The sequence below is a fragment of the Pinus tabuliformis genome, chromosome 9, assembly GCF_031772625.1.
Source record: "Pinus tabuliformis cultivar Carrire ecotype Pingquan chromosome 9, CPIR1, whole genome shotgun sequence".
NCBI lineage: Eukaryota > Viridiplantae > Streptophyta > Pinopsida > Pinales > Pinaceae > Pinus > Pinus tabuliformis.
This window is the reverse complement of record NC_142307.1, coordinates 1,581,293,554-1,581,319,401: the sequence shown is the minus strand read 5'-3', so window position 1 is coordinate 1,581,319,401 and position 25,848 is coordinate 1,581,293,554. Positions and strand designations below refer to the sequence as shown.

The 25,848-nt window shown below is 38.7% G+C and overlaps 1 protein-coding gene across 2 annotated transcripts in view; it reads right to left on the bottom strand.

Annotated features, from left to right (window-relative positions):
- Positions 1–25,848, bottom strand: part of LOC149154739 (fumarate hydratase 1, mitochondrial-like) — a 178,545-nt gene that overhangs the window by 30,960 nt on the left and 121,737 nt on the right. The window lies entirely within an intron of this gene.

The window sequence follows — 25,848 nt, the reverse complement described above, 5'->3', positions numbered from 1 at the left end:
GGTAATTGCTTGATGAAAAAATATAACATAATAATAATGATAATGCTAACAGATTCACAAGTAATTATCATGTAATGGAAATCTAAGATAGAAATTGAAAAACCTCCCGATTTCCAACATGGTATCAGAGCTGAGAAGGTTTGAAGGCGGAGGCTAAAGATCACATTATGGTGACATTAAACCTAAAAGAAAATCAAGATCCGAGATCTAAAGCATTATTTGGCTCGAATCTCATGGCACTTCGCTTTTGTGTAAATCATAGTGGATCACAATGGTTCTTCTATGTTCGCATAACTACATTGACAAAGATTGGATCAAAGAATCCGCTACAATGGTTCGGTGCAATTATGGCTAGTATGATCTATGATTTGCGATTAATAACTTTCGCGGCCATGGCTCTCTATGTTCGACTAGCATCAATGGTTGTACTCACGTAATAATGAATAGTGGCTACATCTTGCAAAAGCGTTGCATTAAAGCACTGTAACGTCAGATGGTTCGTTAATACACGGTGTCAACGCATGACATACTGCCTTAATTGTGACTATAATCATTTCAGATTCCCTACAATGGCTCAAACACTACAATGGTGTAGTCAGACTTTGAAGGCATTAATATATTACATGATGATGTAATTGTACAAAGGATCTAACATGAACCCGAAAGATTGTATTAAAAATTGCTTACGATTTATGGATCATTATAGTATGGTTTGGCTTCTTGTAGTGGTTCGTATAATTCATGGTCTTGATGTAACTTATATGAGGCTCGCATTTCAGTACAAAAGCTTTGCTTCTCTGGAATTGTGTAAGGCTGTCTTGAACCATTGCTTTGGTTCGTTCATACAACAAACCGCTCACTCATTGGATTCTCTCTCAGTGGATCGAAGCTACACTATGGCTCATTCAATGTTTTTAAAACCGGAACCGGTGACCGGACTGGTCCACCTAATGAACCGGTTTACCGACCGGAACCGGTCTAACCGGGACTGGTTTGGTCTAAACGAACCGGTTTTAAAAAAATACATTAAATAATTAATTTTTAATGAAACAAAACTATTTTTAAGATGTAAAACCATGATTCCAAGCCAATAGAGACAAAATATGCAAAGTTTGCTCATTTATATACCATGTAAAGGTGAATATATCAAAATGGCATCGAGTACAATACATATCATCGACAAAATAGCAAAATACATAAGAAATGAGGCTCTAAATGGCCTATAAAGTCCAAGCTGTTGAAACTTGAAGCTTTGGAAATGTGTCTAAATGGATAAACAACAGAGATAGAACATCATGTTTTTGTCAAATAGGTCTAACTCAGGTGGTTGAGAGAAGAAACTATTATCTTCCCCACCAAAGTTCAAATCCTGCAGATGACATGTTCACTATTTGTGAGGCAATCGACATTGAGGCTCTTCATAAGCTATGAGGAATACCTCTCGCTTATGGGCTGGAGGGTGGGGTGATAAATTGGATGTAAACAACAACAAAAAATTGTCAATTTTCTGGTAAGGATAAAGAAATAAAAAATTATCGGTGGAGAGTTATGAACCCCATGTCCACATTATCTCAGTCCGAGTTCAATGTGGGGAGCTGTCAAATTCAGCCAAAGCATGCTCTGTTCTATGGCTCTATGCCCATCAAGGTATGAACCGGGATCATTTGTGTTAACACCCCATTTTAACCATTGATCATAGCCCAACAGACCAGACATACGATGTCATCTGCTACCTGAGCACATTTCATAATCCTTTCTTGCTATTTATGGCCTAGGTCAAGGTTAAATTTGAGCTTCTTAGTGCAATGGGGGCACAATCAACTTCCTTGACACTGGGAGATAATCAAAGAGATGTGGCAGAAGCAGGCTTTAAAAGATATTCTAAAGCAGCCAACATATGTGAGGCACTTACCAAACGGGTTCCATGTAGGTTACAAGAAGGCTAGGCTCTCAATAACTTTGGCAACTATCCCTTTGAAGAATTTTTTTTTGCAACTTCTGTGAAAGAATTCATTTAAAGGGGCATGAAAATTGTTGTACTTTTGACAAAAAATCTCAGATGTGCAGTGGTTAATAACTTAATACCAATACAGGCATTCGAATACAAAAAAGTAAAATGGTTATGCAAGAACAAATATTAAGGATCTTTATCAAACTAAACTACACAAAAAAAATACTACTGCTTCATTCAAGAACACTTTGGATGGACTTTCAGATATCTGTGTGCCAAATTAACAAGCTTTTCATTCACAAGACCATGGTAGACTCGAATGACCTCTGCCCCTTCCATACGTAGCAAATCACTTTGAATTCCAGTTATAGGATCTTTCATAACAATATATCCCACCTTTACTTCCCCCCCAAAACCCCTAAACCACAGTCAAAATCTGCCTTTTTGCATGTTTCAGTGGGCATGCCTAAAACCGGCCGGTTTGATACAAACTGGCCGGTTCCATCCTAAACCGGCCGGTTTTCACTGGTTAGGGCTAAAAAATGGCGAAATGCCCTATCAAACCGGGTTTTTTGGCCGGTTCGGAACGCAGCCTTGCTAACCGGCCGGTTTGACCGGTAACCGATTTTTAAAAACGGTTTTAAAAACACTGGGCTCATTTGACTCATTTCTAAAAGCACTGCACTGAATTGTAGGGTTCGTGACATGTATTAACTTCTCTGAGAATCACGATGGTTTGTGACCACAATAGCTCATAAAATTGACATGATATTACTATGAAATTGCAGAATCTCGAATGCAGTTTTAATCGTCTCATTGTAGCTCGCTTCACTTCTTACTATGGCTAGACTATATGGCCCGAGAGTTTTGTGTCATATGGCTCAGAATGTTTTCCAGTAGCTAGCATGGCAAAAGGCTACATTTTTTGTGGAGCTCATAATAAATTGTATTATTCAAACATATTCATTGTGATGGTGGACTTGATATATACATTTAAAATTGCCTCATGAATTGGTAACTTGAATTACAGAGCGTCGGTATACATATATGACAATATGACTGCGATTGGAATAGATGGTCTTGCATCTATGGATGATCACTCTCTACTTAACCTCGAGTAATCCTGCAGTCAATAGATGTCTAGCTTTATCAGATAGTACCGCACTATGGAATATTCAAGGATCTTGCTATGATCTAAGTGACTTATGGATAGACGGTCAGTTTGATGATATTCCTTGAGGCATAGGTCCAACAAGGTCCGAGAGTAAGAATTGCAAATATGAAAGAAAACACCATACCTAGCAATAACAAGCTTTCTACAACAACCTCTAATAGAAGTGACAGTAATACTTCTACGATGCTTTGAGATCAAAGATCTTGAGAAGAATATTCCTCGGAAGAAGGTTTGTTGTGAAGGGCAAAACGCTCGAGTTTGTATGCTTTTGAAGTTGCTCCCTGTAATCATGAAATTGAGAGCTAAGTATAAATCATGATATACTTATAATGCATGGTCTTTGCATATGAGGCATGTAAGGGTTTTTCTATATGCTTGAAGGGTCTTGTAATTTCTTCATAGGTCTAAATAGTTAGGGTATGAAGCTGACATTTTTGCATATGTGAAATCAGAAGAAATTTGAATACTCTTGGTACTTAGAGCTTCAAAACCCTAGATTGAACTAACCCTAGGAATGAAAAACCTTATCTGGTTGTTCCCTCTAAAGAAACCCTAGCTTTTGATACCTAGGGAATTTTGAAAAATAATCTGGGATATATGGTAAACTGTAGCAAGAATTGAATTGGATAAATCCTAGGAAGTGACATAAAAAATCCTAGGGTTGATGTTTCCGCTAAAAGTAAATTTTAGCGAGGGTAAGATCAAGAAATTTAGGGTCTGTATTTAAAAAAACCTAGGAGTCCACCCTCTAAGATACCATAGAAACCCTAGATTGATAGAATTGAAATCATGCTCGTCTTTGTATATTTTGCTTGGTTGTACTTGTCATTGAATATTGCAGGTACATGATGAAGGAACCAAGATGAGAAGGATGTCTAAGCAAATGTTGTTCATGTGTTGGTTAATGACTTCTTGAAAATGATGAGCATGATGGAAAGAGGGAACTTTAAGGACCTTGATGGACGTGATGAGTTCATAGGATCACATTGATGATATGAAGAGGAAGCATGGCATTGTAAAATTAGCGTCTACATTATCAAGTTGCTTTGGACAATATCCTATAGCTCACAAAAATTAAGAAGATTGGGACCACATCGAATATTATTGTTCATCCAAACATTTTCTAACATAATGTTAGAGATGGTCATTTTGCAAATATGGATCATCAAGATACCAAAAGAACCATAATTTAAGAGGTTCTTGGAAGAAGCATTATGACATGATTGCTATATATTCCATCTAGGATGGAAACAATAGTTTTGAAGGATGAAGGAATGTAGATGGTCAAGTCGCAATCTTTCCACTACTAGGAAAGAATTCTATTTTCGATAGGCATAAGAAGCAGGCTCATTTAAGATCAGTGGCTAGATGGTGTTGATTTGGGGTAGCATTAGATGTGCTATAGCCATGAAAACTAGTGGAGAGGCTAAAGCACATGAGATCTCCAAGACCCAGAATGGCTTGAGCAGATTCTACCCGGTTTAGGAGATATTAAAATGATTAATATTTTTAATGGAATTCCTAAGTCTAAACTTAGGAAAAATAAAATATTAATGGGTATTAATATAAAATTGGGTTAGAAGGTTCTAAATGACATGGATCAAGGCAAATCTAATCTTAGTCGTTGATTAGAGATGTAATCTCGGCCGTTGAAGGACCAACAAGAAAAGTATAAGAGGAGGCTTGAGGGTCAGTTGGAGAACACACCAGAGTGATCAGTCATTCGCTTTTATAGAGCGGGGTTTGCTAAGAAAAGTCGAATCAATGATCAGCTGCAACGAGGGGCAGTGAGTACGAGGCAGAGAGGCATAGATAGTGTCGAGAGACTAGCACAGAGTACGAGGTAGAGAGGTATAGATAGTGTCGAAAGACCAGCACAGAAGTAGATAGAGGCAGACGCTGAGCCAGAGAGAACCACGCAAAGCTAGCAGGGACTGCGCAGAGGCCAGAAGGGTCTGTGTCATCCACGCAGAGGCTGTAGGAGAGACGCAAAGGGTCGTAGAGGTTGTGTAATGCCTCTCCGGGCTGACGAAGGGGGTTCCAAGCTGACGATGAGCTTCAGAGGTGGCTGGAGAGGGTTTCGTGGGGCATATTTTCTAAATATCTGCTTCCGAATAGAGAGGTATTACTGCCGGATTATTTTCTTTGTCGGGTGAGCCAGTTTGGCACCCAGCTGTACTCAAGGAAAGACTGCATTATAAAATAACCCTCTGTATTGCTGCACTGGTTTTCCCAAGTTGAGTTTTTCCAGGGACGAGTCGTCCAAAAATAACAGTGTCACTTGTGTGTTTGCTATTTCCTTCAGCGGTTGATCTATAGATGGTTGAGACTGTATTGTGTTTATTTCGATATTTATATTTTTAAATAACTTATTCGTAATTACAGATAAAATTTATAACTGGTAATACTTAGAAATTTCAACAGATGGTTGTATGGAAGCGAATAAGATATTGATCAACATCAAGGGTAGCCTCTGGAAGAAAGAAAGGGAGTTAATAATAACAACTCTAAGGAAGATATTGTAACTTGGTAATCAAGTTCAATCCATGGGCACTGTGATTAAAATGAATGCGTGAAGAAAGATTCATGTGGAGATGGATCATGTGAAAGGATGTTGATCTCGAAGAAATCAAGAAAATTGATGGTTTGATGAGAAAGCCATCATGATAAGGTAAGTTTGATGTTAAAATTTTTGTTAATTGTCATTTGGTTAACGTATTGTTTTGCTACTTGGAAGGATATTGCAGGAATACATGATGACAATTGAGGCAAGTTCAACTATACGGATTGAATATGTGGTTTTGGCAATCTGTTTGCATCATCATCTTGGGTTTGAAAGGTATCAGCGTGAAGAGATAGCCTGAAGTTCAAGTTATATAATGAAGATCACTTTCAGAGGGAGGCTATGATTAGCTTGAGGTTTGATAAGGCTCAATATAATCCCTTCATTGATGATAAAGAAAGGAAAGTGATATGCAAGGTCAATGGCTCGAACCCTGTCACTAGATGGAAGGAAGAGATACCAAGGAAAGAAGGAACCACGCAACTATCTCCATGAAGAACTAGTAGTTGATACTCTTATGGGAACAATCTAGAGAGCTTGTGGTTACGACTTTCCAAATTGAAAGAGCCTAGATCGACCTCAGGCTGAAGGGAGGCAATCCTAGGATAACTACAAACCACGCTTAACTTGGTAACTAGCCCTACCAGGTCGAGAGAGGGCTCTCTCCTTGTCAATCTCAGTTAGGATGGTTGCAATTATGACTTGAGATGACTGAATTGAATATAGATTTTAGGCTAGGTATAGTAGCTTAGGGTTTCTGGTTTGATTTTTAGGTTTTGGTTGCTGGATCAATTGGAGAAGGCAGATTGGGTCTGGGAAATCAACTCAGGGATACAATTATGTTCTGTGGGGTGAGGTACACAAGGGTTTATGTACTAGAAATGGATTGAGATGGTAGTTTAAGACAGTTGAGGAGTTGAGAGGGCATAAAGAAACTATGAGTCCTCTTTAAACAATTGAAAACATTGAAAACCAAATGCATTCCCAAGACAAAGCACAGCAGTGTATTTTGTCTATTCACCTTGATTCATTTAGCTTTAGAAGAGAAAGATAGATTTGGATACATATAAAACATAAGAAAAACTCATTACAAAGAAGAAACAATACATGAACTCACTGTCACAAGAATCCCACAAAAATTGCTGTGAAACCTGGTTTTATTCCTTGCCAAACTGTTGTAGAGATATACAATAGAGTTCAAAGCTTTGACAAGAGTCCAACCTTTACAAATGATTGAAAAAGTACATAATATAGGCATCAAACAACTCATGCTAGCTATCAGGGGTCGAATCCATGAGAAGAGGGGTGGTTTCAACCATATCTAAACTAGGAACACAAAAGTAGGCAATGGAACATCTTGCCTCTAAAACCAAGGAAACCAATTCATTCATTTCAAAACCAGCTTTGACTTGATGTATCTACCCTATCCAATGTTTTACATCCATAATTATATCAAGTTACATCATTTACCATGCTAATTTCACCAAGAGAGCAAGAAAAAGTCAATTGTAGAGAAAACTAGGTGAAATTTGGCTTTTCTAGCAAAATGGAAAAATTCATTTAATGCGCAGCGCCAGAAATTTAATGTGCAGCGCCACTTCAAAGGTCATTTTGAAGGTCTTACACTCATCCAAATCAAGCCGAAGATGGATTGTTGGAAAGCCCTGCCTGTCTAGTTTCTGGAACAATTTGAATTTCCTGATTTGTAGGTCATTTGCCCCTCCAAAAGTTACTTCTGCCAAGACTGCTTCTTGTGGGTCAAAAAAGGTGGCAGAGAGTGCATTTTTTGGGTTTTTTCACCCTTTTGGTGGCTAAGATCTTCACTAAATTTTCTCAAACTTTCTGGGTTTGCTTGTTTTTTGATGTTGATTCCAAATATGCAAGCCATTTCCAAAATATTGTCCCCATCAAAAGCACAGCGCGCACCTATTGGAAATCCTTGTGTAAAAATTTCCAAAAATGCAACATGACCAAAATTTCTCAAAATTTCTTCAAAATTGGCAAGAGGCATCTTCATTAAGTGTTTTGCTTAGCTAATGAAACTTCAGCCAAGATATTGAGTTTATCATGCTCTTTTTTCTCCTTAAGGCCTTTTTCAACTTAGCCTTAAGCCTCTTCATCCTTGAATTACATATCTTGTTTCAGGTCAAATAGTGATAGGCCATGTGGCGAAGCATTTTCTTCTCTTTATTGGCCTTCTCAAGCAACTTCTCAAGGTGTATGTTAACCTTTTCAAGACAAATCTCCCTAGGATTCTCAATTTCCTTTTCCTTTTGTCTCCTAGCTTTACCTCTTTACTTCCTCTTGGCCTCTTTGCATTTTTGTTTTCAGTATCTCAAGCTCCATGAGATCTTGTTTGTCACTCAGCTATTTGTTCTCCTGCTCAAGATAATTAATGATAATGTATTTGGCCCTTGCCAACTTGTCATTTAACATCTGAATATGTGCCTATGGCTATGAACACTTGTGGTTGTATGAACAATGATGAAGTGAAAACAGAGTGGAGGAATGGAGTGTATGGAGGGGTATGTGAATGTATGATATGTAAACAGAGTTTAGGGAATGTGAATGGGATTTAGGAGAGAGGGTATGGTTTTAGGGAAGTAAGTAGGGTTTGTAGGGGAGTAGGTAGGGTTTGTAGGGTTTGGGGAAAGTGTAAGTAAGAGTGGGGAAATGTATGAGGGGAATGGAATTAGGGAAAAATATATGTGGGAGTGGAGTTTAGGGAGAGAGTGAGTGGGGTGTAATAGGATAGAGGGAATAGGGTTTTAGGGGGACAACCAATGGATGAGATATGACAACAATCTATGAATGAGCTTTAAAGTATATGAGAGGGTTTGGTGAAAACTAGGGTTTGGTTTTTGATAAACACAATTACCATAGACTGATGCAAAAAACCCTTTTTCAACAAGAATAATTGTGTTACTTACTTGTCAAGAGGCAAATTTGGAGAATTGAGGCAAATTGGAGTGATTTGGCAGTGTTTTGGGAGGGTTCAATAGGTGCGCAGCGCCCTCCAATAGGTGCGCCGCGCACTTTTAATGCGCAGCACCTGAGTAAAAATACACTGCAGGAATTCAATAGGTGCGCAGCGCACTTTTAATGCGCAGCGCCTCTTTGCAAACCAGTTTTGGAGGCCTTCCCAGTGTCCAAATTGGGCGTGTGATAGCTCGTTGGAAAGCGTATTGAGTCTACTTTCCAAAACATCTTGAATTTTTCAATTTGGAGTTCATTTGCCCTGTCAAAAGTCAAATCTCCCAAGACTGGTCAAATGTGCAAAATGAGTCCGTCGAAATGCAGAGTGCTGTTGCAGTCAACTTTTGAAGGTCTTCCTCAACTCCAAATTGAGCTCATGATAGCTCATTGGAAAGCTCTTTGTGTCTAGTTATCATTTGACTCATCAACCAAGTCATTTGGCAAACCAAGCTAGGATAAATCTTGATTTTACCAAGGTCACTCCAGAGGTGCAGCAATCCTCTGAAGGCAACAATATTTTTGACATTTCTCTAAAACCATGACACCTATGTAAAAAGTGAAGGAGGTTTTTCTTCCTTGACCTATTGTGGACAAGAACCTCTCACTTTTTCCAAATTCATTTTTTCTTGCTCAAAAACAAAAACCCTAGGAGAGGGAAATGAGCCTTACCTGAGCACAACTGAAGCACAACAAGGTGTAAAACAATGATGACAACTCTTTTAATGAAGATACACTCATTCGAATGGTGACATGGATCGACACTTGGAAAACTTTGGAAGGAATGAAAACAAATCCTAGACCTAATACCTAGTGACCAAATTTTACTTGAAGATTCTCTGAAATGACAAAATTTGACTTTGACACCCTAGGACCACTTTGTAAGAGCATGTTTGATCGTTGGTGGAAGGCTTCAAAGACTAACACTAACAAGGAATATCCTCTAGATTTGAGAGGGAGTAAAGGAGTCTCCTTGACCAGGAACAAGGAATGGGGATATCCTCTCTAGTTGAGAGGGAGTGATGATGGACATCACATTTGTATTCTCTTCTTCATGTGTCATGCCCTTGACCAGGACTAACAATTGTAAGTCTAAGTAAAGGCCATGGAAACAGAATGGTGGAGGATTAAATGAAGCATCTGTGGTTTCCTTAAGGATAGACAGTCCAAGAAGGGAAATATACCGACACTCTTTGAGGATAGGACAGGTATCCAAGAAAAGAGTGGTTAAAGAGGACTGATATTCTTTGAGAATTGAGGATTAAAAATCCAAGATAAGAATAGTCCTAAAAGGACATGCCCTGTGAACATCCGAATGTGGTATGTGCCTTAGAGGTAGTACGATATCTCACATAAAGCCTCCCAACATAATGCTCTTGAATAAAGTTGAGTTTGTCAAGTTAGGCCTCGATGACAGTGTTGGCCATAATGTTGATGCTTACAAATGGCTTATCAATCTGACTCGTCTTATGAGAATATTTCAGTTTGAGAATATCCCTGTACCAAGTGTACAATTATGAATACTTCCCTAGTTAAGAGGGAGAGTTGAGGAATGTAACTACTTTTGGTCTTCATAATTTGTACCATTATGTATTTTATGTAAAAAGCAAAAGAAAAGAAAAAGAAAAAGAAAAATTATTATTATTTTTCTAGATAAGCATGTTCTTCATGCTTCTAGGTTTTTGAGTCAAAGAGTCAAAGTACTATTTTGGACTTATGTAAAAGAAAAAGAAAAAGAATTTTTATATGTAAATTTTCGGACAGAAACCCCTTTAGATGCCAAGTCGGCCTTGCCCAATGGACATGTATATTCGCACCCCTCTAAACTGTATAAATAGAGGATATATGGAGCTCATTTAGACACACACTTGGATATCTTTGGTCTAAAATATCACAGAGAAGATAGAGAAGATGAGGAAGGCCGAAGTCGGGAAGAAGATATGCATTGGTACATCTTTTGTTGCTAGTTTCTTGCTAGTCAATATGCTAGAAGTAAGAATGATTTGACTTGGCATCTAGAGGTGGAGATTTTTGTGGTTATGGGTCTTCGATATCTCATTTGATCTAATTCTATAAGAAGAAATTTTTATGGGTTTTCCCCTTGGAGGGGTTTTGCCCTAGCTTGGAGCCTATATCTTGTGTCCTATTGTCTTCTGTGATCTTCATGTTTCTATGGTAATTGCTTGATGAATAAAGATAACATAATAATAATAATAATAATAATGCTGACAGATTCACAAATAATTATCACGTAATGGGAATCCAAGATAAAAATTGAAAAACCTATTGATTTCCAAAACCACCAAGTATTGCATAGACTTTACCAAGTCGTGCATAATAGCCAACATTTCCTTGTCATATATGAAGTAAAGTCTCTCTATGTCCTAGAGTTTCTAACTTTCGAATGCAATTGGATGGCCCTTCTGCATTAACACTACTCCTATTCCTTCTCCCGATGCATCACATTCTAATACAAAGGGTTGACTAAAGTTGGGAAGTGCTAGTACTGGACATGAACTCATTACTTCCTTGAGCTTATTGAATGTCTTTTCTAATTCCTATATCCACATGAATGCTCCCTTCTTTATCAAATATGTTAAAGGTGCGCTTAGTTGAGAGAAGCCCTTGACGAATCATCTGTAATAGCTGCAAATTCCAAAAAGTTCTCGCAAGTCGGTCAGATTCTTGGGTGTTGGCCATGTGAAAATTTATAACCCGAAATTCTATTGCAATAATTGATTTATTTCACCTACTTATTTCTCACAATAAGTTATTTACGAAATCTCTTCAGCAAACATTAAAATAAATTCTACTGCAGTTATCACATAATTACATAGAGAAAATAACAAGCACAAGCACCAATCACATCAACACAGTTGTTTTTGGACAATTGTCCCCGAAAAACCCAATGTGGGAAAACCTGTGCAGCAGATGAGGGTTTTATTAACCTTCAGCAACAATCGCTTTACAAGGAATGATTTTACAAAGAAACCGAGGTCCGAGACACTACTGAGAGAAAACACCTGAGACAAGGTTCATCCCTTTTTTGGAAACTTTATGACACCCTGGAGACCCTTCTCCCACTTCTGCATCACTCTGTGTGGTTATGTGTCCCTTTGCGTCAGCCTACGTGAGGATTGTGTCTTCCCTCTGTGTTGTCTCTCAAAACCCTTGCGTGACCTCCTCCTCAGTCATTGACTATTGTTGATGCCCTCCTCTTCCTCCACCCTGCAACTCTCCCTTTGAAATCAATCTCCTTCTCTTTGAGAATCGATTTTCCTTGTGCTACTGAGTATTCGCTAGTGTGTCTAGGAATGATCCTCAAATCTTCTCTTATACTTTTCCTGTTGATGAATCAACGGCTAAGATTAAAACAGGCTTGATCCTCATCTCTTAGAAGCTTCTCACCCTTATCTTTATTAATAACCAAATATTTTTATTTTCCTAAGTTTATATGTAACGACCCATCTCAAATTACAGGCAACATAGGAATACTAGCATGTATACAAGGCATGCATATGATAGTTGCATATGCATTGCATTGCATGCACTGCACTAGTATGCATATTAACTTATTATGAAAATTCCCAGGTAAAGGATAAATGAATTAATTATTGAAAGTATTGTACTAGTATTCATACCAATTTAATTGCATAAAGTGTTTATGTATGGAAAATTAATTAAATAGTAAAAGAATTAATTAATACCCTATTTTATAATATATTAATTTCATTTCATTAATAACATTTTAATTAAATAATAAATAATTATTAATATTACTATAGGACAAGGTTAATTAATTTCATAATCCTTGGGCATGTCATGCTAAGGTACTTAAAAGATCCTATTCTCGAAGTCAGTTGAAATGATAAAGTTCAAAATTCCATCTAATATATATCTAAGTAAAAATCTGATTTAATGTATGTGTAATTTAAAATAAAGATGACCGACTCAAGTAATAAAATATTAATGGATAAGGACAAGGTTAATTGGAGGAAAAGAGGGCGGGATTTCTTCGGAGGGAAGGATCCTTCCCTATATAAAATCAAAAAGGAGAAATGAGTTGGGGGGATACTTTGGGATGGAAATTTGGACAGGGAGGAATAAAATGGAGAATCTGGGAGAGAAATGTTGTGAAGTGACGAATAAGCCTTGGGGCTCAGGATTTCAGATATAGATCCCTGTTCGGAGGTTTTGGGCACGGGGCCCAAAAGGTTTCTCTTTTGAAGCCTTTTGGGTTTGGGATCTAGAAAGACTGATCCCAGACAGGCAAGGAGTAATTTGGTTGGTTTGGTATCAGGAGAACAACATCGTCCAGGGATCAACACCAACTCAGAAAAACCAAGTACATATGTCTATATTGATTTTAGTTATAAAATTGAAAAGTATATTCAGCGAGAAATGAAATTATGTGAAATTATAATTACAGTCTGTTAGAAATGAATTTAGATAGACAGGCATACACTACTAAAAATGTAATTGTAATTACAATAACAAGCGTTACATTAGACTTAGGAACCCATTAAAAATAATAATTATTTTAATAACTCCTCATCCGGGTGGAATTTCTCCAAATGATTTTTGGGTTTTGGAGATCTCACGTATTCTAGCCCCTCCACAAAATTTTGGAGCTAGAGCACATCTGATGCTACCCAAGATCAACACTCCCTCTTAGCGAGGAACGTGCTCTATCAGTGTTTCCCAATAGAAGCACCATACTAATCCATGGCATCAATCCTCTGCCTCTCATCTATTGTGCTGCTGTAACCTGTATTACTGCCCATGACACTGCAACTGTCACTGCTCATCTATACTGCAGCTCCCTCTGAATATGCTGCATCATGCTGCCCATAGCACTGCTATTGCTAACTGTTGCACTGCAACTCCCGATATTTATCATTTTTGTTACTGAAATGGATTCTTTACCATCCCCATCTTCTCCCTGAAATAAACAAACTTTTTTCTTCCTAGAGCCTTGGTAAGGATGTCTACCACCTGTTCTCCTATAGTAGTGTACCTCAACTATACTACCCCTCGTTGGACATAGTCTCTGACAAAGTGACACCTGATATCAATGTGTTTCGACCGATCATGAAATAGTGGGTTCTTAGAGAGCTTGATGCAACTCTGATTATCACACAAAATCCTAGTCGCTTCCATCCTTTTCCTAAAAAGAGTCACAAGCAATTTCCTAAGCCATATGGCATCGCACAAACCTGTGCTAGTTTCCATATAATCTACTTCAGTTGAGCTCAAAGCCACGGATTTCTATTTTCTACTACACCAAGAGATCATTCTTGATCCAATGTTGAAATAGTACCCAATTGTACTTTTCCGATCTACTGAACTTCCAGCCCAATATGGGTCAGTGAACCCACTCAACCTGATGTCATTGCCTTGGGTGTACAGTGGTCCATGCTCGATTGTTCTTGTATATACCTGAGAACATGTTTGGTTGTTGCCCAGTGCACCCTCTTGGGTTCCACCATGAACTAATTGAGGGTGTTGACAACATAAAAAATGTCTAGCTTGGTATTGACTAGATACATCAGGGACCCTATAAGCTGCCTGTACAAGGTGGGATCAACGTCTTTATCCTCTAATGCATCAATCTTCTTCCAGTTGGTGATCATTGGAGTAGCCATAGGTCTACAGTCCTGCATCTTGAATCTCTTCAAGATCTTTGTAGCATATCTCCCTTGTCCAAGGAAGATCTCGCCCTTCTACTACCAAACTTCCAACCCCAGGAAATAGTGCATCTGTCCCAAATCCTTCATGTCGAATTTTGTGGCTAGGTTCTTCTTGCAGTCTTTGATGAGCCTAGATGATCCTATCAGGAAAAGATCATCCACATATAACACCAACATTAGAGGCTCATTCTCTACGACAAGATAATAGAGATTAGGATGTACGTCACTCTTGACGAACCCCATCTTCTGCAAGTAGCCATCAATTCGACCGTGCTATGCTCTAGGTGCCTGTTTAAGCCCATACAAGGCTTTCTTTAACCTGCATACATGAGATTTCTTCTCATGTGTCTCAAAACCCTCTGGTTGTTCAATGTATACTTCTTCTTCTCTCACCCCGTTCAAGAACGTCGTCTTGGCATCCATTTGGTGAATCTCCCACCCCATCTGTGCTGCAAGGGATATCACGGTTCTAATAGAAGTATACCTGGCTACTGGGGCAAAGGTCTCTTCGTAGTCTATCCCTTCCATCTGAACATACCCCTTAGCCACAAACCTGGCCTTGTATTTCTCTACACTATTGTCTGCAACATATTTGACTTTGTAGATCCATCTCGAACCTCCCACTGACCTATCCTGAGGCCTAGGTACTACTTCCCAGACATCATTGACCATTATAGAACTGTATTCCTCCACCATAGCATCTACCCATACTTGATGATGAACGGCCTCCTGGAAACTAGAGGGTTCCCCAACTTGAGCTACTAGGGCCTAGTATCTGTCTGGTTGTCTTCGCTCCCTTTTATCATTCATTCTTGGGTGCACCAATGAAGTCCTCTGCATCCCGTAGAATCTGTCGGAGTTCCTAGCTCGTTCTTCCACTAGTAGTGGGTACATCTATCAACTCTTCCTCTTCCTGAGCTTCCTCCTGTTCTGAAGCTTTGCCTTTAGGAGAATTGTTGGTACTAGTTTCTGTTGGTCGAAGCTGTTGTACCAACGGATCGTCTTTTGACTGCTCCTCGGAAGGCATTTCTCAGGATTTCCTGAAAGCTCTATCCTCCATGAACTTTACATCCCGCCGAACTACTACCTTCCTACTCCCTTGAAGATAGACTCTAAATGCCATAGCATTCTTGCTATATCCCACAAGATATCATTTCTCAGCAATTTGATCTAGTTTCTTTCTCTTTTCTTTGGGTATATGGCAATATGCCAAACTCCCAAATATCCTAAAATGACTGAATTCAGGTGTCTTCCTGGTGAAGACACTTTCCAGAGTGATCTTGCACAATGCCCTGTGAGGAGTCCTGTTCTGGACATAAACTGTCGTGTTGCATGCTTCTGCCCACAGGAATTTGGGCATATCCTGATCATACAGCATCGCCCTAGCTACTTCCACAATAGTCATGTTTTTCCTTTATGCTACTCCATTCTGCTCCAGATTGTAGGGAGTTGTCCAATCTCTTCTAATGCCTTCTCTAGCACCAAAATCGATGAAGTCCTTGTCAACGTACTCTCCACCATTGCCTAAGCACAACACTTTTATCTTATTTCCTGTCAGATTCTTTACTAGAGCGTTGAACTCTTTGAATCGACCAAAAACCTCATCCTTGGTTTTCGGAAAGTAGATCCAAGTCTTCCTGGAATGGTCATCGATGAAGGTGACGAAGTATTCGGCACCACTAAGAGCTTTTGTGGACATAGGTTCGCAGATGTCTGAGTGTATCAATCCTAGAACACTCTGAGCCCTATTGTTACTTCTGGAAAATGCTACTTTGGCATACTTGCCTAGATCACACCCTCTGCATACATCATCCCATTTGGTACTTAATTTTGGAACTCCTAATATTGTTTTCCCGAGAATTCTCAAAGCCCATGGTGTAAGTGTCCCATCCTCTTGTGTCATAGTTCATTCAAATATTTATCTCCATTGCTGCCTATCAGTGCCATTGGAGATTCTAGCTATAATCTATACAACCTGTTACTTTTGATTCCAATCTGGGTCTTCTTTTTCCAATTTGGGTGTTATACGTTCTCCTTGATGAAGAAAACATCATAACCCTTGTTTTGAAGTTGAGATACAGAGAGTAAGTTCATCCCTAATTCTGGCACATGCAGCACATTGGTTGCTCAAAGCCGCTCTCCTGCTTCAGTTTAAAATACTGCAGTACCTCTTCTTATGGGGGTACACTTTGCCTTATTTCCATGGTGATCTGAAAATTCATCCTTTCTTCTTGATAATTTTAAAAACATTCTCGAATTCTTGTCATATGCCAGGAAGCTCCGCTATCTATATACCAAAACTCAGAGGAGGCAGAACTTGCTAGGCAAGTGACTTTTTCTTCCAATCTAGAAGCTAACATAGAATAATCGCGATCCATGTTCTTCGTGCTTTCTTCCTTTTCTGGAAATCTGCGTAAGTCCCTCAAAGTTGATGCCTTTGCATCGTGCTCCTGACCCATAGTCGATTCTTCTCTCCTATTGCCAGATATATGATCTGATACCATGTGAAAATTTCTAACCCAAAATTCTACTGCAGTAATTGATTTATTTCACCTACTTATTTCTCACAATAAGTTATTTACGAAATCTCTTCAGCAAACATTAAAATAAATTCTACTGCAGTTATGACATAGTTACATAGAGAAAATAACAAGCACAAGAACCAATAACATCAACACAGTTTTTTTTGAACAATTGTCCCCGGAAAAACCCAATGTGGGAAAACCAGTGCAGTAGATGCGGGTTTTATTAATCTTCAGCAACAATCGCTTTACAAGGAATGATTCTATAGAGAAACTGAGACACTACTGATAGAAAACACCTGAGATAAGGTTCATCCCTTTCCAGGAAACTTTTTGACACCTTGGAGAACCTTCTCCCACTTCTACGTCAATTTGCGTGGTTTTGTGTCCCTCTGCGTCAGCCTGTGTGAGGACTGCATCTTCCCTCTGCGTTGTCTCTCAATACCCCTACATCACCTCCTCCTCAATCATTGACAATTGTTGATGCCCTCCTCTTCCTCCACCCTGCAACTCTCCCTCTGAAATCAATCTCCTTCTCTTTGAGAATCTTTTTTCCTTGGGATACTGAGTATCCGTTGCTGTGTCTCCAAATGATCCTCAAGTCTTCTCTTATACTTTTCCTATTGATGAATCAACGGTCGAGATTAAGTCTCTAATCAACAGCTAAGATTAAAAATAACTTGATCCTCATCTCTTAGAAGCTTCTCACCCTTATCTTTATTAATACCCATTAATATTTTTATTTCCTAAGTTTAGACTTAGGAACCCATTAAAAATATTAATTATTTTAATAACTCCTCATCCGTGTGGAATTTCACCAAACGATTTTTGGGTTTTGGAGATCTTGTGTATTCTAGCCCCTCCACAAAATTTTGGAGCTAGAACACATCCAGTGCTACCCAAAATCAACAAGCCAGTCCAATATTGCCTAAATCTTCTCTTGATGTACTTGCACTCCTTTCGCACTAATTATGTGTCCCAAATAAAGAATCTTTGTCATCCCAAATTCGCATTTTGATGCCTTGGCATAGAGTGATTGTTGTTGCATTATGCTCAAAATTTCATCCAGGTGCCCCAAGTGATCTTCCCATGTCTTGTTGTATATGAGAAGGTCATAAAAAAATACTAATAAGAATTTCCTCAACTACTTGTTGAAGATGCTATTCATGCAAGATTGGAATGTGGCGAGAGCATTGGTTAGACCAAATGGCATGACCAAAAATTCAAAGTGTCCATAGTGGCATTGAAATGTTGTCTTCGACACATCTTGCTCTCGAACCTGGATTTGATGATATCCTGATCGTAGGTCAATCTTTGAAAAGTAAATTGCTCCATGTAACTCATCTAGTAACTCATTGATCCTAGGAATAAGATACCTATTCTTGATAGTATTTTTGTTGAGTGTTTAGTAGTCAATACACATCCTCCATATTCCATCCTTCTTTTTAACCAAAACCACTAACGAGGTGTACGAACTTGAGTTGCATCCAATGTGGACCATCGCTAGAAATTCTTGGATTGCCTTTTCTATCTCGTCCTTAAATTTCTTTGGGTGTCGATATGGTGTAGTGATTATGGGCTTGGCCCCTTCTTCCAACTCTATAGTATGTTCAAATCCTCTTTTAGGAGGCAATCCCAGAGGAATATCACCAAATACCTGACAACACTCGTTGAACCTCTGCTTTGTACTACAGGTTGCTATTGTTGGGTGTCTTTTGACTTGTAATCATGCATTCTACAGCATATGCTACATCTCCATGCCTAAATATGGCCTCCATTCTTTTGGCGGAAAACAACTTGTGGGCTACCATTTTCCATGCCTCTCAAAACTACCTTACTACCATTAGGGGCTTTAAATTCCATTTTCATTGCTTGGTAGTCCATAGTGTGCTTTCCCAATGAATACAACCATTGAACCCCTAATACCATATTGATATTTGCAAGATCTATTACATAAAAATCACTAGTGAAAGTGTAATTACCAAGTGTTATGCTCAAACCTGGGATCATTTGTGTGCAATCCAAGTTGTACCCATCCGCTACTATCACATCAAGGCCTTCGAACTCTTTTGTGGGAAGCCCTCTCTTTGCTACTAATGTTGCATCAATGAAGTTGTGTGTAGCTCCCCCATCAACCAAAACTGTGATGTGTTGTCCCTTGATGACTCCCCTGATCCTCAAAGTGTAATATGTGAAATTTTTTGAATCTAACACATTAGAAACCCCTACTACAATATCTGGTTTACTATCTCCCACTTGTTCTTTACATTAACAAGTTATTTAGTAACATAAACATCGAAGTAAACACAAGTGCAGCCTTCAAAAATATATAGATCAACAATTGAAATAAACTGAGACAACACAAGGGACACCGTTATTTTTGGACAATCGTCCCCGAAAAAACCAATGCGAGAAAACCAGTGTAGCATATATGAGGGTTTTATTATTAAGCACATTTTTTAATACAACTAGGGTGCCAAAAATGGCTCACCCTTCAGAGAATATCCTTGGCTACTGTACCTCTCTCCGAAGACAGATATTCCAGCAAATCAACAACCAGATGATTAACCCCACAGTGACTCTGACTGCTCCTTGTGCTGGACAGCGAAAGTTGCTCCAAGCACTCCTCTGGAACTGTGTCACCCTCTCCCGGTTGATCTGCTCTCAGTCTGCCCACAGAACCTCCTCAGTGCAGCCTCTTCATCCAACGTCAGCCTCTACATCCCTCTACGTTGTCTGCGTCAGCCTCTACATCCTTTGCATTTGCCTCTATGGCTTCTGCGTCCTCTGCATTGGCCTCCTTAGCCTCTGCGTCAGCCCTACTAGGCTCTTCGTTGCCTCTCTGATATGTATTCTTCAGCCTTGGATCGAAATCCCTTGCTGAACTACCTCACTAGAACTGATCTCTAACTCGATTTCCTCAGTAAACCCAACCCCAGAAAATCGAATTCTTGATCTCTCTTGGTGTATCTCCAACAGACCCTCAAGCCTCCTCTTATACTTTTCCTGTTGACGGTTCAATGGCCGAGATTAAGCCCCTAATCAACGGCTAAGATTAGATCTGACTTGATCCTCATCTCTTAGAACTTTCTCACCCATTTTATATTAGTACACATTAATATTTTAATTTTCCTAAGTTTAGACTTAATGACTCATTAAAAATATTAATTATTTTAATATCTCTTCATCCGGGTGGAATTTCTCCAAACGATTTATGGGCCTTGGAGATCTCATGTGCCTTAGCCTCTCCACCAATTTTCATGGCTAGAGCACATTTGATGCTACCAAAAATCAACATAATATTTGGGGGTTCCGAATAGAGATGCAATCTTAACTTGCGATCATTATTTCTTCTCTTCACGTTGCTTTTCCTCTTCTTTAGCTTCCTCATTGGATTGTTCTTTCTTTGGGCTGCTAGGTGTTGGAATAGTAACTAGGTTCGGTCTTCATAATTATCTTTGTTCTCATGTCATTATGTATATATTATGTAACAAACAAAAGAAGAGAAAAATTATTATTTTCAAGCATAGGTTTCAGGGTTCTTTTGTTTAGTTAACTAGGTAAAGCATGTTCTTCATGCTTCTAGGGTTTGTCGTGTCATAAGAATAATTGACATGAGTGAAGAGAGTCAATATTAATTGTATAAGACCCATTTGGGCAAGTTGTAACATGTAAAAGGATTTATCTTGAAGTGTGTGTTGAAATCTTGTTTAGAGCAAACTTTGAAGGAGTTGACTCTCGTTGACTTTGGAAGACCTTCTCTTGTCTTGAAGGAAATCATTTGGAGGGTTGACTTGGTGCTTGGAGGAGGTTTGACTTTAGTCTTTGGATCTTGGAGATCTCATTTTGATCTAATTCTATAAGAAAAGGATTTTTTGGGTTTTCCCCAATTGTGGGGTTTTTCCTTGACATGAAGCCTATATTTTGTGTTCTTTGTGTATCGTGATCTTCATGTTTTGATAATTGCTTGAATAAGAAGTAAAACAAAAATAATAAAATGCCAACTAGTATCACAAGTAATTATTAAGTAAGGAGAATCAACATTAAACTACAACTACCTTGATTTTCCAACATGGTATCATAGTTAATGTGAAGAAGAAGGTCGTTTGAAGATCACTCATGTTGGAAAAATTGACACCTCTACAACAAGTTCATTCATCAGACTCTTTGTTTTGACTTCCAATTTAGTATGAGAGACAAAGTAAAAGAACTATGATAGGACAGCCTAAGTCTTCCTTTGTAATATTATCTGAAATTTGTTCAAGGAAGAAGAAAGTATACGAGGTTTGTAAGTCCACTTATGTTCTACAATAAGCCGAATTTGAAGGATCAAAATTATAGTAATACAAGTATTCGAGTAAGATTAAAATCTTGAAGCATTAAGGATGGTTAGAAGATATGCAAGGTCTTCAAAATGACTACAAATAATGTAAGCATGACAATATGATCCAAGTACCCCTCATTCAAGTTAATATGAGATATGACAAAAATCCATATACATAAAAGGGTGACAGTGATCCGAAGTCATCATAAGATCTGAAGTAAGATGATACAAGCTATGAAGTTGTTCAAACAAGGCATAACTTGTTTGCTATGTTGCATGGGTTCGCGAACCCGGGGTGGGGTTCTCGAACCTGTCCCGGGTTCTCCTCCCCAAGTATCGGATTGGGGTACAAGTGCTTTTGAGAAGAACCCATAAGATTTGGGTTCTTCTACGAAGTACCAGTTCTCCATTAAAAAAAATTGGGTTCTTTTATCTTGACGAGTACAAAGAACCCTGATGATGGGTACTTGGAACCCCAAAATCGGGTTCTTTGGGGTTCATTTTAGTTTTTATTTTTAAATTTTTAATTAATTTAATGGGCTTCCCCTAATATTCTAGGTAGCTAGTTCTTCATCTTGCGAGAGGAATTGGAGTACTTATGCCTTTATCCATTCAGTAAAGAGAAATAGGTTGGGCTCAAAGAAGGCAGAGAACTTAGTGTACATTCATAGCACACTTCGTCTCATATCTCGAAAAGACCCTAGGTACAAGGACGGTCCTTTCAAGTGATGAGATCAATACACAGATGATGTTATGTGTGTGGACGAGGAGATGCAACCAATTAGCCTTATTGAGCTACCTCCAGTTGGTATGGATGAGCAGGAGCCTCAAGATGAGAGTGATTCCTACGTAGAGAGCATGCTAACTGAAGATTTGAGTGATGCTGATGACATGGCTCGAGGAAGCCATTGTTCACTATTAGCTATTTTTATTTTAGTCTTTTAAAATTTCCTAGTTCTTGTTTGCAGATACCTTAAGGCAAATTTTGAATGTAGTATGACAATGGACATATATCATGATTTTTATTAATATGTAAACTCCAATTTGCACTTGATATCAAACTAGAAATTTTGAAATTTCATTGTGATTGTTGAATGTTCAATGATGTGCATGTTTGGATATTTAAATTTTAAATCATAAATATTTTAGTTTTCTTGTTTAAAGTTGAAAAATATACAAATTCATATATAGTATAATTTATAAAATATAATATTTATATATTATATATAATAAACTATATTATACCCCGACGAACCCATGCACCTTGTTTCAAAAAATGACGTCCCCGTCCCCGTCCCAGTACCCATCCCCATCCCAGTAGTCGTCATCGAACCCACGTTTCCTGGCAACATAGCTTGTTTATAGTACGAGCTACACCATTGATGATACAAATTCTCTTTAAGACTATCAAGAATATTTTTGTCAAGAAGGATCAAGTTCTCAAGGAGTAAGTTGGGTTTTGTAATCTAGTCATACCCATGGAGGACTTGTTCTTGATCAAGGAATCTCATAGAAGTATAATCCTTATGGAGGTCAAGTAGGCCTAGTAGGGCTACAAGAATAAGACAAACACAAGTGCATCACATCAAGTGAAAGAACAATCTAAGGTAGTCGAACTCTACAGAAGCAATCTGAAATGGAGAAAAGGTCAAGTTTGGGTCTCTTTCTTCTGATCTGATTTGCCAACGTAGGAAGAAGACTAGTCGAGACTACAAGAAGAAATATGGGCATGGTTTTGGTATATACCTCTCTAAAATATAGGACCGAAGACCTCTGTTACCTCAAAGGGTCAAAAGCCCTATTTTGGAGGGTCAAAGGCTCAAAGACATTGTTGAAAGGAAGTCACAGTTGTTGAGAGACTAGCGCAGAGATTTGAGAGAAGATTATGCCAGTATTTAGGAGGTTGAACAAGGGTAGATCAAGAACCCTAACCAGATAGAAAATAATGTCAATTTTTGTGCTCAAATCCATGGAGAATTCAAGGTAGTTGATGACGTCTTGAATAGGTATGTGTTTATCTCTTTGTGATTGTTGAATGCTAGTTGTTGTAGTCCAGTTTGGACAAAAAAAATTAGCATTTTAAAGACTGTCAGGAGAGGTTGGGATTTGAGCTTCAGGGACTGTTCTTTGAAGGAAATTTGGCCAAGATCTAGAAGGTTGATTCTGAGCAGGAGAAAGAAGATTCTCTCAGCGTAGAAGCGACAAAATTTCCCTATAATTGCAAGTTGAGAGAAGGACTTGTTCGGGAGGTCCGGTTACCTTCCAAAACCAAGTCACATCTCTTTGTGGCAACTACGTAGGAAGAAGGTCCTTTGGCGAGGATTTTCTGTTATGTTTTGTAGGTACAAGAAAGCCCTAAACAGGGGTTGGATGTTGTAGGCTCAAGAATTGTTTAGAGGGTAGACTTGAAGGAGATTTATGTATCGTGAGTGCAAGAATTGGCTCACTATTGTGTGGGTAGATCTGTGAAAACCCTAAGTACAGTGAAGCAACGGACATTCACTATCAAGTGGTTTGTGCTTGGAAGACATTATGATAGTAATCATGGAGAAGCGAAGTCACTATTGAAAGGAAGTTTGATTGATGCGCTAAGGACTTTCTATTTGAAGCAACAATAAGACAGTTAGAGGGCTAAGGACAGTTATCTACGAGGCAGCTAGAGTAATGACAAGAAGGCTTATTTGAAAACCCTGGGAATTGGCTAATTTGGAAAAGATGAGAATAGCAACCAGAGGGCAGAATTATTTTTCACTATGGGGTTGTGTTTACTAATAAAGATTGATTGGAAAGGTCAGCAAAGTTGTGCTCAAAACAATGGATTTCTCCTCTCAGGTTGAGAGGGAGTAAGGTTGGACACTAGTTCTCCCTGTGTCATGTACTAGGCCAGGACTAACAGTCGTAAGTCTAGTGCATGCATCACAGATAGGGAGAATGATGATTTGAATTAGCATGGTTCTCCTTGTGTCAGGTACTGTGATGGATTAGGACTGATATCCTAAGTCAAGTACATGGACATGGCGTGGTCAACAAGTATGAGAATGACTATCTTGACTCAAGACAAAACCTAGGAGCCTTCAGTGGAGGCTATGACCTCGAAAATAAATGAAAGAGCATGAAACCCATTCTTCAAAAATATTTTTCTTTTACAATAAATTTTTCTTTTGACAAATACAATTATGAAGACCGACACTAGTTACATTCTTCAACATATCTTAGCCCTCGCTTTACATTTTATTATCATAGTTTCTAGCGCTAAATTTGCTGTTATATTACTGCAGTTTCTAATTTCTCAAGCTAGATTATGATAGTCAAGTGTAATTTATTGATTGTGCATCTTTGGGAGCCTACCTTGAGCCTTTATTGGCTGACCTGCACCTTTAGAAGAGCCATAGGAACCTTTGAACTCAAATCTGGAAATCACTGTTAAATCCACCTTAACCCCTAATTACCTATCTTTATTCTTTGGTGGAAATCATTGTAGAACCCTTCGAGGCACTTATCTTTCTGTTGATTGGGTTATTTGACCCATGCAATCTAATAGGGAAACCTCCTCTTGTGTTGGATTGTGCCAATCACTAAAAGGAGGGAAGTAGTTGCTAAGGTGACAATGGTGACACTCCCATTATTACACTTTATCTAAGTCACCTAGCAAGGCTTTGCACTAGGGTGCTAGATTTCACTGTAACAAGAACCTCTCTCAAACATCCTGAAACAATTAATGGTAATGTAATGTTAAAAATCTAAGTAAAAGGATAGGGTTAAGAATTTAGTATTACCATTAATTACCAAAGTCACAAACTCCTAAAATCTCTATCCCCTATCTTTGCTCTCCATTTTCATGGGTTGTTGGTAAAAATATCTCCGGGGGATACATTGCCCAGGCATCCCCCTTCTGGGGGAGGGGGTTTTCTAGACATTCCCCTTTAGGGGAAACGTGTTCCCCACACATGGGAAACATTTCTCCGAGTTTCCCCCAAAGGGGGATTTGAGAAAATGTTTCCCTAAGGCCCCTCACCTCTTTGGATCGTGGGAAATGTAGGGTGCATCCACCCCACCACATGGGGCACATCCCCATGGAACACTGTAAAAAAGCTTATCTCAGCATTGTGTGGGATGCTTTCAAAAAGTCTACAAAGAAGCAAAATCCTTTCGAAGAGAGATAATGAGCCTCCTTGGTAATGGCCCTGAGTATGATGATGTGATATGTTCTCTAGTAACCAGAGTGGAAACTAGCATGCCCTCTAACCATGAGGTTTCTACTCTCAAACTCATCTGAAAACCATAGATGCAGAAATGTCTATGTTTGGATCCGAGCTGGCTCCCAATTTAAGATTTGGGTGGATGACATCTCATAGCTATGCATGAGGAAAGCTAAACCAGACCACATCTTTGTATAGATCACCAATAATTGAATCAAGGGGCTGGATGCATGGAGGAGGAACTCAGCTTGGGAGCTGCCTTCATCCACTCATAGTCTTAACTGCTCTCCTCAAGTCCACTAATATGCTGAAGTCGAACCAATGCTTGTTTTTGTGATTTTTTGGATACTAGCATGCAAACAGATGCCCAATAGATCAGAATTAGGCCTGCCTCCAACTATACTATGGAAAACTTAGCATTCCAATAGTATGTCTAAAAAATAATTATATAC